Here is a 15,181-nt window from a genome sequence, read left to right on the forward strand (position 1 = left end):
ATGATAGCCACCGGCCCAGCACTTGATGACTCGCACATTTCCCCCATGCCATTTCCTAGGCAGTACCACAATTAGTGGAGATGCAGTTTTTATTTCAGGCTACAGTTTTGACTAAGTAAATGTTTCCTAATCACTTACCATCCAAAGTAAATATATAAATGTCCTGGAACTCATGTGGTTAAAGGGAGACGTGAGCTTGGTACTATAACAAAATGGCATCCGTCCCCACACTGCCTCGTCATTTAGTGAGCTACACTTAGTAAAAAAAAAAGCTTCAGCTTGGTCTCCTTCCCATGGGAGAACTCCTCTAATGTGTTTCATCCAGTAGGGGCTTATGATCTATGATTAATTCCATACTGTTTGTAGTCCTCGATTTGTTTGACGAACCAGTATTCTACCTGACCAGCACCTGCAAACACTGTGGCCAGTCCAACGGACTGGAGCATTTGAACGGTATCAATGTTATTTAGTTTTTGGTGAGCTTGGTACTGTTTTGTTCTGTCGGCTAAGGCCCCATACACACCACCGAACATGTCTGCTGAAACTGGTCCGCGGACCAGTTTCAGCAGACATGTTCGGTCGTGTGTAGGCCCGAGCGGGCAGGATTCCAGCAAACATTTGCCCGCCGGGCCTTTTCCCAGCGGGCAAATATTCCTGGACTTGTTTTAAAACAGCCCGCTGGAATCCTGCCCGCTCGGACATGTTTGGTCGTCTGTACAGACCTACCGTACATGTCCGAGCGCCCGCCATCCCTCGCATGCGTCGAATGACTTCGACGCATGCGTGGAAGCATTTAACTGGCAGGGCCGCCCACGCCGCCGCATCATCGTCGCGGCGACGGCGCGGACATGCCCCGCGTATTGTTTACGCGCGGATTTCTGTATGATGGTGAGTACAGCCACCATACAGAAATCCCCGGGCATACATGTACGGTGAAAACAGTCCGGCGGACCGGTTTTTATCGTACATGTATGCTCGTCTGTACGCGGCCTAACAGTTATCCAGTAAAAGTAATTTGGGTGTTTATAGTACCGTGAAGGTGCCAGTAAAATAATACATTTTATTTTTGGGTCTTCAGATTAAAGAGTTTTAAAATCCCTGGTCTAATCCTATGTTGGTAAACACAATAGAAATAAATGATAGCATCATATACTCTGACTTGCCATTGTATGGAGAACTGTCTGCAGCAGTTATTTACCAGTCACAGGCGAATCAGAGACCAATAATCACTCACCCTAAAACCAGCTAGTCTGGTTATTGCATTTTTACATACATAATTCGATAAACATTGTCTAAATCCTCGCTTACATTGATATCAAGTTGAAAAAAAGCAGTGTGCCTTCAAATTGAATAATAACACAGTAAGCTCTTAACTTGCAAAGCTTTCGGAAATAATAAATTTGATTTGACGGTTTTGGATTAATTATACAATCTAATGTTTCTTTGTATTTGTCAATAGGTAACACCACTTGGAAAGTCCACTATATTTCTCAGAAATTCCTAGCAGGAACAAATGCATGCTATGGTCCAAAGCTTTGTTCTTGCAGTGGAGAAAATGTTGCATACCACACTCCCCCATTACTATTCAACCTTTCCAACGATCCTTTTGAGGCAAATCCTCTGCCCAATGACTCTGTGTTCTATAAGGAAGTGCTACAGAAAACACAGCTGGCTACAGCACATCATAACTCAACGTTGCATCCAGTGCCTCAACAGCTCTATTGGCTAAAAAACATTTGGGACCCCAGACTGCAACTGTGCTGTGGAACATTTCCATTCTGTTGGTGCAACGACAAAAGCAGAAGCTAGGTCGATCAATAAACATTATTTTATCTGCTATGACATTAATCTACTTACTGAAATTTGCAAAACTGGTGTAAGGCCCCATACACACGAGAGGATTTATCCGCGGATACGGTCCAGCAGGCCGTTTCCACGGATAAATCCTCTCGAGGATTTCCGTGGATTTCTATGCGATGGCGTGTACACACCATCGCATTGAAATCCGCGCCGAAATCCTCTGGCGATGACGAGTCGCGCCGTCGCCGCGATGATGACGTGGCGACGTGCGCGACGCTGTCATATAAGCAATTCCACGCATGCGTCGAATCATTACGACGCATGCGGGGGATCCCTTCGGACGGATGGATCCGGTGAGTCTGTACAGACCAGCGGATCCATCTGTTGGGATGGACTCCAGCAGATGGATATGTTCTGCATGTCAGCAAATATTCGATCTGCTGGAATCCATCCCAGGGGAGATATATCCGCGGAAAAAGATCCGCTGGCGTGTACACACCATAGGATCTATCCGCTGAAACCCATTTGCTGGGATTTATCTGCGGATGGATTCTATGGTGTGTACGGGGCCTTATGATAACCAAAACTGTGATATATACTGTACCTGTTTTGTTACTATCAAATGCTGTTATTTTAAGTTCTGCTGTGAAGGGGAAACATTTTAAAAGTGGAAGAAAACCCTAACTGCAACTATTTTTAACCGGTTTCCGACCGGCTCACGCAGATATACCGTATTTTCAGGCGTATAAGACGACTTTTTGGATGCAAAAAAATGCATCCAAAGTCGGGGATCGTCTTATACGCCGGTGACAGTCTCCGTGCTGCGAGCGTCCATGATTTAAAAGCAGCTCCTTCTTCTCAGCGTGTCCTGTGATAGGCGGAACACAAATCTTCCCAGCAGCGCCTCTGTTCTGTGTTCCTCCTATCACAGATGCCTTCTCATCCTCGGACGAGAGGAGGTCCGTGATAGGCGGAACACAGAACATAGGCACTGCTGGGAAAATTTGTGTTCCGCCTATCACAGGACACGCTGAGAAGAAGGCGCGGCTTTCAAATCATGGACGTGCGCAGCAGACGGAGACTGTCACCGGCCTGGAAGTCAAATCAGCAAAACGTGAGTGATGGCACTGTTGGCACAGTGGGGGCAAGTGATGGCACAGTGGGGGGCAAGTGATGGCACAGTGGGGGCAAGTGATGGCACAGTGGGGGCAAGTGATGGCACAGTGGGGGCAAGTAATGTAATGGCACAGTGGGGCATGTAATGTAATGGCACAGTGGGGCATGTAATGTAATGGCACAGTGAGGCATGTAATGTAATGGCATAGTGAGGCTTGAAAAAAGCCTGTTTCTGTCAGCGGTTGTTTCTGTCAGCGGTTGTTCCGGCTACCCCTCAGCTTCCAGAAAGACTAATAGGAAGGAGGTAGTCTTATATGGTGAGTATATCCCAAAACCAACATTTTTCCTGGAAAATTAGGGGGTCGTCTTATACGCCCAGTCGTCTTATACGCCGGCAAATACGGTACTGCAACAGAATGGCTCTCCTGGACGAAATCCTGTATATATACGGCTTCGCACAGGAGCGCCACCAGAGGGCACGTAAGAGGCGCTAGAGGTGCCGGATGTGCTTGGCTGGCGGGCGCAATCGCCGCCGGCCAGGTGCGATCACGTGCACGAGCGGGAGCACGGGGGTTTGTGTGTGTAAACACACAAATTACTGTGCTATCTGAGGAGAGAAGGACAGATCGTCTTATTCTACAAAGTAGAAAACACGATCTGTCATCTACTATAGTCAGTCCCCATCCCCCCACAGTTAGAACACACAATAGGGAACACAGTTAACCTTAGGGAACTATGGAAAATACAAGTTTAATGATTTTTTTTATTAGTTTATTGGTGTATACCAAAAATATTTTGTTTGAACATTACTTGGGCAATGTTTCACGCATTTGTAATTCGATTAAAAAAATGTGTTTTGCTTAATAATATGGCACTAACTAAAACACAAGCATCCAGAGATGTTCTGGAGTAACAATCTAGACTGCAGTGCATGGCGAGCTTCAGAAGGTACCTCCCACAGCTGCTTGGATACAAGTTTGTTACATTTATTTATGTCACATCCATATGCCTTTCTACTGCCACTGAGAAAGCTGCGCTTCAGAACCCTGCAAGAATACGCTATGCTGGAACACATTCACATGGTATTTCAACCAGTGTCTCCAGTAAGTAGACAGAAAGCAAGGTCCGAGTTTTTTTTTGGAGGTCATTAATTATTTTCATTTTTTTTATTTTGAGAGTTAGAGAACAGTCAGCAGTAAAAAAAAAAAATAGAAAGGACACTGGGTGGAATAAAATTAACACACACAGTTTAAAAATGGGAGACCAGAATTGACAGCCACCATGTTCACATTGTTCACGTGACTTTGCATGGCTGTGTTGCATGCATGTAATGTTACACAGTGCTTCATGTTATATACCATCCTCATAGCTCCCAACTGTCCCTGGTTTTGAGGGACTGCACCTAATTTGGAACAAAGTCCCTCTGCCCCTTTTTCCTCCTCACTTGTCCTTCATTTTGATCTGATAAAAAATGCACTATTTATCCTTAAGTGCCAGTGCTAAAGCTTTCATCCAATTTCAAAATTGCTGCATTTGTAAATTTTAAAAGCCAGTATAAGGCTACTTTCACACTGAGGCACTTTGTAGGCGCTATTAGGCTAAAAATAGCACCCTGAAAGACTTGTGCCTTTCTCTCCAGTGTGAAAGCCTGAGAGCTTTCACACTGGAGCGGTGCACTGGCAGGACGGTAAAAAAAGTCCTGCCAGCCGCATCTTTGAGGCGCTGTAGGACCAGTGAATACACCACTCCTAAAGCGTCCTGCCCATTGAAATCAACCTCTGAACCGCTGGCAGAGCGCCCCGCTAGTGGCCAAAAATTGTGGCAAAAACAACGGTAAAACACTTTACCGCCAAGGCCTGTGAGGCCCCAGTGTGAAACTAGCCTAAATGAATAGTAGTGGTAAAAAAAAATGGGCTTAACTAATCATTTTTTTGTATAATTCTCTTTTAAGGGGGCATGGCAGGGGGTGTGTCCTATGCCTACATACTTTTGCTTATAGGTGTCCCTCGTTCCTATCGAAAAAGTTTGGAGGTATCAATGCAGCATATTAGTGCCCATCAGTGATATCGGTGCAGCTTATCAGTGCCCATCAGTACAGCCTCATCAGTGCCCATCAGTACAGCCTCATCAGTGCCCATTAATGCAGCCTCATCAGTGACCATCAATGCAGCCTCACCAGTACCCATCAATGCAGCCTGATCAGTGCAGCCTCACCAGTGCACAGAGATCATAGAGAGGGGAGCTGGCCAGCTCATCACACAGAGCAGGGATCTCCCGTTCTGACACATCTTTGATTTGAATTGTCTGTAGGCCGCTGTCAAATGAAGTCCTGCCTCCTGGATCGCTCCTACGATAGACATCAAATGTCCCGGGATTGGATCAGTGTGCTATCTATCATAAGGCATTGGACCAGTGTGCTATCTATCATAAGTGCTTGTCCAGGAGGCTTGACCTAATTTGAAAGCGGCAATTCAAATTAAACCTGTGACACAACGGGAGAGCTCTACTCTGTGTGATGATCCGACTTCTGGCAGTGGCTCTGGGGACCAGTTCACACTACCATACATGCATATGCACATGCAGTGCCTTTTGACAGCCTATTAATTTGAATGGAATTATAGCAAACTGGACCATTGAAAATGTCATGCTTGCACTACTTTGTGCCTAACATGTGTTTGTGTGTGTACTGTGTTCTGCTTTTACTGTTGATCTAGTTGTTTGCATTCCGTGCTTAGCAGAGAATGAAAAACCAACTAGATCTCCTGTCACTGAACACAGCTCTGTGCTGCTTACATCTCTAGTCCATAACTACGGGCTTGTGGCTGCCCTGGCATACCTGTTAAAGCAAAGTCCAATATTAGCTGAGTCCATGTCTGGAATCTAGCTCTGGCAAGAAACAGATCATTCAAACTCTGGCAACAGCACCAGGCAGTGCATCCCTCTCTGAGTGTGTGTAAATTCCCCCCAAGGATCCTGGCTATCGTCCCTTTTATAGCACACAAGACCGGAGGGTCGCACCCAAGGAAACCTGTCAAGAAAAACCCAGGAGTGCAGGTAACCCTAAACTTCCCACTGGGCCAGCAGTAACCTTTATCCGGATTACACACTTCCCCCTAAAATGTAAGCCGCCCCAGCTGCGTAACCCCAACATTTTATACTTGCAGGGAATTACAACATCCCAGTATGGCAACGTCAATAAAATAAACAGAACTTTTGTAGATGGACAGTACTCAGCAAAAATAGGCAACTTTTCTAGCGAGTCTTATTAAACATAATAGTCCGGGCCCGGTAGTGACACAACTTTCTACTGTGATAGGGTTAGTACCCCTGATTCTGTGAATCACCAGGAAGCAACTGTCAGGCTTAACAATCTCAACATGGTCTGTGAAAATATGTCACCCCGTGTTGTAAAACTTGTACAGGTGGTAGAACTTTGCCTCAATGTGTTCATTTTGTTGTTTGACAGTTTTCCAATGTTGATCTTGAGAGAAATTTTGTCAGCTGATAACTTTTTGTGCTCTCTGCTTGTGTTGCACTCTTATCAGTTTGGGTTGTTTCAAGCCATCTCTGAGTACTACAAAACCCTTCCCCCTATGTTTTGGAGAAGAGGATAGAGGGGGTGCTCTGTAGTCCTGTCCTAGGGTGACAGAAGAGGAAGATCAAGGCTGCTCTGCGCAAAACCATTGCACAGTGCTGGTAATTAAGGCAAGTCTGTATTTAAAAAAATTATAATTTTGAATCACAGGGATTTACTATGGTGCAGATGCATTAATGCATGTATCTTTGTGCATTTATTGTTGATTTCAATGGGCCAGTTTTACTCCCCTAAAGCAGAAGGCCAGCCAAAAAAAAACAAGATAAAAATTAATTGTCTATTAAAACATGAAATAACAGAACCTGCTTTTGCTGCAATATACACCTTCAATACAGAGATTTCCCTGTAGTACTTTTTTTCTGCCACTAGAAGTTTTGTGTCTGGCTAGCATCACCCTGAGCCCTGGTTGTCCTGTCCCAGCCTGTGACTGTAAATTGAAAAAAAGAAGCAGCACCGTGATAACCTTGTGGTTAGGTGGAGAGTGTGACGGACAAAAAACAAGTGCAACAACAGGAATATATTGTAACAGAGGTCCAGTAGTACACAACAGAGCCAGTGGGAAGGCTACCCAGCTGGGCGCGCTCACAAGTTGTAACAGCGATGAAACAGTAGAATGAAGACTTAGAGGTACCGACAGTGTCTGTCTCTAGGAGCTAAATACTACCAGATCAGATCAGTCCAAACCCAAATGGGAAGGCTTTCAGAAAGGATGGTATGTCTCTGCATTTTCCCTCCTCTGGAACCTTTCCCGGATGCTAAGCACTGTCCCTGACAGACGGGTATTATTTCCCTACACAGCCCCTCGCAAAAATGTTCACCAAATCCGAGAGCCAGGATGTTAAATAGACCCTGTCTGACCCAAGATGGTCTCTGAAGCCACATGGGGTACCAGCATCCAATTGGATGGCTGCCTCACTGTGACCGAGGGAACCATAGAGGAACTAGGTTCCCCTTGACTTTTTCCTCCACCTGCACTCTGCTGCAGATGAGCACCAACTACAGTGGAAAAAATAGACTGCACCTGCCTACTCTCCTCTCGCAGCACAGTAGAGAACAACATAAAAAAAACAGCAATAAACATGCTGAAGGCAATGTCAACATTATCTCAAACAATACCATTAGAGTACTTTGCAAGCAGGTTGGGGCCAGCCATACCCCCGTCACCTGAGCTCTAGGTTGACCTCTCAGAGGAGTCCAGACCATAAGCAGGGCCCACAGGGGCTTCTGGACTGTCCACATGCACTATACTGAGGCTTCCTTCTTCTGAATTTGATGTAGCCGGAGATTCTAGCAAAAGAGGGGACAGATACCATTTGTCAAGGACTTCTTGCACTCCTAGAACATCTGAGACTTGCTCCTTTATATCTCAGGCAAGCTTGGCAAAACAATTTCCACTCAACACGCAGTCATAGCAGGTTGCAGTGTAGTCATCTCTTAATTAGGTTGGGACCCTCCGTCATACATTGGAGTTAAAGGGAAGGGCTGTTTCTGTATCTGATAGGGGGTGCACTTCCACTTGGGATCCAGCTTACTATCTCTTTTACCTTCGGTGTTCTTCACCAACACCTGGTTTCCCAGGCCGCAATGGCAGCTCCTCTGGGGCAGAATCCTCGGCCAAGTCCTTGTGTCTATCCAGCACCACCTGGTTGGCTGTCTGTAACCAGTTCCAGTGTTCTTGTACCCAAGTGCTGGTCATGCAGGATGTAGAGCACTCAGGGAAGCCCAGCAAGTGATTTACAGGTAAGCCGTTGTAGCGTCCAAACATCAGAAAGAACGGCGTGTGGACTGTGGCTCGGTGTACCATGTTATTGAAGGCTTACACTACAGCCCCCACATGCTGGTGTCATTGGTCTCTATGACCCTGTTCAAGAGTCCATTGTCGAGGGATGGTAATGGGTGGTATGCGAATTCTGGATACCACTGAGGCGGCACAGTTTAGACATGATAAGTGACTCAAAGTTTTGCACGTATTGCACGATGGTCACTTTCCACTCACATCTCCCACCTTCCTTCTCCCCCACATTCTTTTTTATTTTACCCCCTTGTTTGTCACTTTATGTCTTTTTTTGTTGGTGCACGTTTGTACACCTTGTGTATGATGATTAGGGTGCCGGTCCTAGGGCCAGCCCTGAAAGTCTTGGGAGTGGGTGGACATGGCCTTCTGGCTTAGTTCACCTGCTCTCATGGGGTCTCCCTTCGGGGGAGCCCCACCTGGGAGGGTTCTGTTTCGGCAGACCCTCCAAGGAAGTTAGGTCCGGGTCGGCTTCGCTGCTCGGACCACTGTTTACCTTAGTCCCCGTCTGGATCCTAACACCCCAGGGGGATCAGAGTTGGGTCCTTTTCGGAGGACCACTTGACGCAGCACCCGTCGCACTTTTTTGTGTATCACTCTTTATGTGTGTGCTCATTTTTTCTGCACCGGGTGAAGTTTTTGGGTTGTGCAATGCGTGCCACAGGCTTTTAAAAAAAAAAAGTGACTCTAAGTTTGGGCCTTGGTCTGAGCGTATCAATTTGGGACATTATGGTTGGACCACGTGTTCCCAAAACTATTTAGTCGTGGTGGGGGTTATCTTGTCCTTGGGGGACTACCACAGCGCTCTTGGTGAAGTGGTCAACAAGGACCAGAGCATAACAATACCCTGAGGGGGAGCTAGAGATCTTCAGGAAGTCCACTGTAACCAGTTTAACGGGTATGGGGGTGGTAATGGGGACCTACTAAATATAAGGTGAGTGGTCATATTGTTATGATTTCATGGCTGATTGGTGTATATATATATATATTTTTTTTTTTTGGACAGTTAGTGAATATAAATTTTGAAGGAAATAAATGGGGTTACCACAATATTTCAGCTGTACAAGAAAATTGGATTAGGTGTTCCGATGTGAAATGTTCAGGCTGTTAGTTATTGTCTCTACGTGCAGCTCAAAGGTGTTCAAAGTGACCTTTCACACACAAGACATTTGTATTTGGCTAACAGTTTAATTTTAAACTGTGAGCCATTTGGTCTAAAAACAGCAGTCTTGTTTAACTATAGTTAAACAATTTCCAAAAACTTACGGTACATGCCAGGGAGCTTCCTATTTATAAAGTTAGCTATTACAGTTCTGCTGGTTAGATGTTGGAAAATCTACATTCCTCACTGTAGCGCCCATATACATATACTGTACAACTATCTATATCTGAACTCCTCCCAGGAAAAACACAGCTGAAAAGAGCAGAGAGTCTTCAGATACCTTGTAAGTACGACCTACATCTCATTTCCATGATTAGCGCTGCATATAAATCTGACGCCCATTGTATAGAGTCTCCAGGGCCAGAAAATGTATCTAAAGCCAAAACTTTTTGTTTATGAATATAGCATGAACGTGTTTAGATTTTTCTTGCTGTCTGCGTCCTCGCTGGGAATATTTAAAACTCTCGATTTGTTCTAGTGACCTTTGTCACAAAGAGATAGCAAAGGAAACTAACAAATGTTACAGCTGTTGCCACAATAGGAATAGAAGGAGAAATCATTTTGCTAATGTTATAGAGATTTCCTTTCACTTACTGTTCTGTCTATTAGATAGGGAGTGAAAGAAAGTCTCCTCAATTCGTTTTTAAGAATTCAGTACTCTAAAAACATTTTTAAACATTTGTTTTAGGTATACCACTTGACGACCTCCCACAGTACATTTACCTCATTACTTGGATGTGAAATACCGTTGTTATGGCAGCAGCTAGCTATCATAACACTGGATTTTTTCTTTAATGTTTGTGCCTCTGCTTCTGACAGCACAGAGCCGATCTGATCCATCGGATCCTTGGGCAGGAAGCCGAGTGAGGGCAAGATAATCCCCCACTCAGCTCTATGCCTTTTGGAGGACCTGAGCGACGCCTGACCTCACTTCCACCTTTTGGCTTTAACCACTTAACCACTTAAGTAAGCCCCAGACCATATTGCTGCCTAAAGACCCAAGGGGCTTTTACAGTTCGGGACTGCGTCGCTTTAACAGACAATTGCGCGGTTGTGCGACGTGGCTCCCAAACAAAATTGGCGTCCTTTTTTCCCCACAAATAGAGCTTTCTTCTGGTGGTATTTGATCACCTCTGCGGTTTTTATTTTTTGCGCTATAAACAAAAATAGAGCGACAATTTTGAAAAAAATGCTATATTTTTTACTTTTTGCTGTAATAAATATCCCCCAAAAACATATATAATTTTTTTTTTCCTCAGTTTAGGCCGATACGTATTGTTCTACCTATTTTTGGTAAAAAAAAATCGCAATAATCGTTTATCGGTTGGTTTGCGCAAAATTTATAGCGTTTACAAAATAGGGGATAGTTTTTTTTTATTTTTATTTTTTTTATTTTTTTTTACTACTAATGGCGACGATCAGCGATTTTTTTCATGACTGCGACATTATGGCGGACACTTCGGACAATTTTGACACATTTTTGGGACCATTGTCATTTTCACAGCAAAAAATGCATTTAAATTGCATTCTTTATTGTGAAAATGACAGTTGCAGTTTGGGAGTTAAACACAGGGGGCGCTGTAACATTTAGTGTTCACTTTGTGTGTGTTTACTAGTGTAGGGGGGTGTGGCTGTAGGAATGACATCATCGATCGGGTCTTCCCTATAAAGGGAATCACCCGATCGATGCGCCGCCACAGTGAAGCACGGGGAAGCCGTGTTTACACACGGCTCTCCCCGTTCTTCAGCTCCGGGGAGCGATCGCGACGGAGCGGCTATAAACAAATAGCCGCGCCGTTGTCCCGGATCGCTCCCCGAGCGGACCCGACCTCCGCATGTACCGGGGGGGGGTCCCGATCGGACCCCCCACCCACGTCTAGCAGAGGACGTACAGGTACGTACATGTGCCTGTCCGTGCCATTCTGCTGACGTATATGTACATGAGGAGGTCGGGAAGTGCCCCAGGGAGTGTCGGTGACTGCCGGGTCCGCATCACGGATCATGTTAAATTGATGCTCATAGCGGCCGTTTACCACGTGATCGCCCCGTCAAATGACAGAGCGATTATTTGTAAACAAACCGGCGTCATGTGATGACGCCGGTTCCTCTCTCCCCTCTCTGTACCGATCGGTACAGTAGGAGAGGGGGGAGAGTGGGTGGCAGCAGTGCTGTGGGCTGGATCTGTGACAACTGCAGTCACAGATCCATCCATCCATGCTCTGCCATCCCTGCAATACTCTGCCATCCCTGCAATACTCTCCAATACTCTGCCATCCCTGCAATACTCTCCAATACTCTGCCATCCCTGCAATACTCTGCCATACCCCGCCATACTCTGCAATACCCCATCATACTCTGCCATACCCATACTCTGCAATACCCAGCCATACTCGGTGATACCCCACCATACTCTGCCATACCCAGCCATACACTGCAATACCCAGCCATACTCTGCCATACCCAGCCATACTCTGCCATACCCAACCATACTCTGCCATACCCAGCCATACTCTGCAATACCCGGCCATACTTATTGATACCCAGCCATACTCTGCCATACTCGTCCATACTTGGCTGTACTCCGCCTCTGTATGTGGCCAGGCTGTGGAAGTCTCACACACGTGGTATCGCTGTATTCAGGAGTAGGAGAATCTATTTTGGGGTGTCATTTTTGGTATGTACATCCTATGTGTTAGAAATATTGTATAAATGGACAACTTTGTGTTAAAAAAAATGTGTTTTAACCACTTCCCGCACGCCGGCCGTCATATGACGCCCTTGACTTTGTGCAGGGATATTTGAATGATGCCTGCAGCTACAGGCATTATTCAGATATCAGCTTTTTCAGCCAGCAATTCCCTACACCATAAGAATGATCATAGCGGCTTTTCCACCGCTTGATCGTTCTTATGGGAGGAGAGAGCGGATGTCCCCTACTCCCGCCGCCCTCCGGTGTTTCTACCGACTCACCGTAATGCCCTGTACACACGATCGGTCCATCCGATGAAAACAGTCTGATGGACCGTTTTCATCGGTTAACCGATGAAGCTGACTGATCGTCAGTCGTGCCTACACACCATCAGTTAAAAAAACGATCGTGTCAGAACGCGGTGACGTAAAACACAATGATGTGCTGAAAAAAATGAAGTTCAATGCTTCCAAGCATGCGTCAACTTGATTCTGAGCATGCATGGATTTTTAACCAATGGACGTGCCTACAAACTATCGTTTTTTTTCTATCGGTTAGGTATCCATCGGTTAAATTTAAAACAAGATTGCTTTTTTTTAACCTATGGATAAATAACCGATGGGGCCTACACACGATCGGTTTGGTCCGATGAAAACAGTCCATCAGACCGTTGTCATCGATTTGACCGATCGTGTGTATGCGGCATTACAATCGAAGCCAGGATCGTTTTTTTTATTTTTTATTTCAGCCTAGAGGTGAGATGTGGGGTCTAATTGACCCCATATCTCACTGTAAAGAGGACCTGTCTTGCCATATTCCTATTAAAAGGGATGTTTACATTCCTTGTAATAGGAATAAAAGTGATCAAAAAATTTAAATGAACAATAAATTTTTTTTTTAATGCACACGTAAGTCCAGCCCACATATGAAAACAGTGTTCAAACCAGACATGTGAGGTGTCACTGCAAACGTTAGAGCGAGAGCAATAATTTTGGCCCTAGACCTCCTCTGTAACTAAAAATATGTAACCAGTAAAAAAAATTAAAGTGTCGCCTATGGGGATTTTTAAGAAGCAAAGTTTTGCGCCATTCCATGAGCGTGTGCAATTTTGAAGGGTGACATGTTGGGTATCCATTTACTTGGCATAACTTTATCTTTCACATTATGCAAAAACATTGGGCTAACTTTACTGTTTTTTTTTTTAAAGCACAAAACATTTTTTTCCCCAAAAAAACGTGTTCAAAAAATTGCTGCGCAAATACCGTGCGAGATAAAAAGTTGCAACGACCGCCATTGTATTCTCTAGGGTCTCTGCTAAAAAAAACATATATAATGTTTTGGGGTTCTATGTAATTTTCTAGCAAATATATGATGGCTTTTACATGTAGGAGAGAAATGTCAGAATTGGCCTGGGTGCTCCAGTACGCCTGAAGGTGCTCCCTGCATGTTGGGCCTCTGTATGTGGCCACGCTATGTAAAAGTCTCACACATGTGGTATCGCCATACTCAGGAGTAATAGCAGAATGTTTTTTGGGGTGTAATTTGTGGTATACATATGCTGTGTGTGAGAAATAACCTGCTAATATGACAATTTTGTGAGGAAAAAAAAATCTTGATTTTTGCAAAGAATTGTGGAAAAAAATTACAGCCTCAAAAAACTCACCATGCCTCTTTCTAAATACCTTGGAATGTCTTCTTTCCAAAAAGGGGTCATTTGGGGGGTATTTGTACTTTTCTGTCATGTTAGGGTCTCAAGAAATGAGACAGGCCGTCAGTACTTCAGGTTGCTGGTGCCATGCAGGTCTCCAGCAGATCTGCCAGTGTATCTGTGTGCCCGTACATCCAAGCAGATACAATTTGACAGAAATAGAGAATGAACTACCATGGCGCTCCACCGCGCCATGGTAGTTCATTGAAAACTACAAGCCGACAGCCGAAAAGGCCGCCGGACCTTGTAGTTTTCCATTCACAGGACACTATGAATAAGCAACGTGGCCAGGTGGGCGGAGCCTCGCTCAGCCACATTTTTTTTTAATTGTGACAGCTAGCAGGCTGAAATCTGACCTGAACCGGTGAGTGGAGACGCACCAGACACCTGCTCTGAGCGCTCCATGCTCTAGTGTGAACCCAGCCTTAGTCAGTGTCCCTCCCATACAGTATCAGTTAGTACCAGATTGGCCACCACATTATCAAAGTCAGGCAATAAGCTGCTGATCACCACCGTTACTAGTATAGTGTATGTACAGATCAATATCTTGATCACGATCAGAACTATACTTGTGTCCCCAAAAACGCAGTTTGGCTTTTAGCAAAGACATATAGCAGAATACATTTTGGCCTAAGTTTATGAAGAAATTTGATATTATTGGTTGTTATATAACAGAAAGTAGAAAATATCGTTTTTTTTTTGTTTTTTCATTTTCAGGTTCTTTTGGTTTATATGTTAAAAAATAAAAAACCCAGTGGTGATCAAACACTACCAAAAGAAAGTTTTATTTGAGTAAAAAAAAGTATTTAAATTAAATTTTCGTACTGTGATGCATGACCAAGTAATTGACAGTTAAAGGGGTTGTAAAGGTTTTTTTGTTTTTTTTTAACAAACATGTTATACTTACCTCCTCTGTGTAAGAGCAGCCTAGATCCACCTCTTCTGGGGTCCCCAGCTGCGCTCCTAGCTCCTTCCCACATCGAGAGACACTTTCCATGGGGGCACTTGTGCAGGCGCACTCTGGAGTCCTGCTGCTGCGTCAATTGACACAGACAATAAGACTCGGCCCGCCCCTGGCTCCCGTGTCACTGGATTTGGTTGACAGCAATGGCTCCCGCTGTTATCAATCTATCCAATGAGGACCTGAGTCAGAGGCCGGCTCTGGGGGGGAGCTGTACTAGAATGCATTAAGGTGAAAAACCTGAAGGGTTTACAACCACTTTAAGGTAGCACAGTGCTGAATAGCAAAACATGCCTTGATCATGAAAGGGGTAAAACTTTCAAGGGGTCCAGTAGTTAAACAAATGTTATCTTTGAAA

The 15,181-nt window shown here is 44.8% G+C and overlaps 1 protein-coding gene across 1 annotated transcript in view; it reads left to right on the plus strand.

Annotated features, from left to right (window-relative positions):
* Nucleotides 1-9,591: 9,591 nt before the first annotated feature.
* Nucleotides 9,592-15,181, plus strand: part of LOC120927471 (arylsulfatase D-like) — a 49,204-nt gene continuing 43,614 nt past the window's right edge. The window contains exon 1 of the mRNA XM_040338169.1: nucleotides 9,592-9,748. The gene's annotated coding sequence lies outside the window, so the exon portion shown is untranslated. The remainder of the gene's footprint in view (nucleotides 9,749-15,181) is intronic.

This window comes from Rana temporaria, chromosome 2, assembly GCF_905171775.1.
Source record: "Rana temporaria chromosome 2, aRanTem1.1, whole genome shotgun sequence".
Classification (NCBI taxonomy): domain Eukaryota; kingdom Metazoa; phylum Chordata; class Amphibia; order Anura; family Ranidae; genus Rana; species Rana temporaria.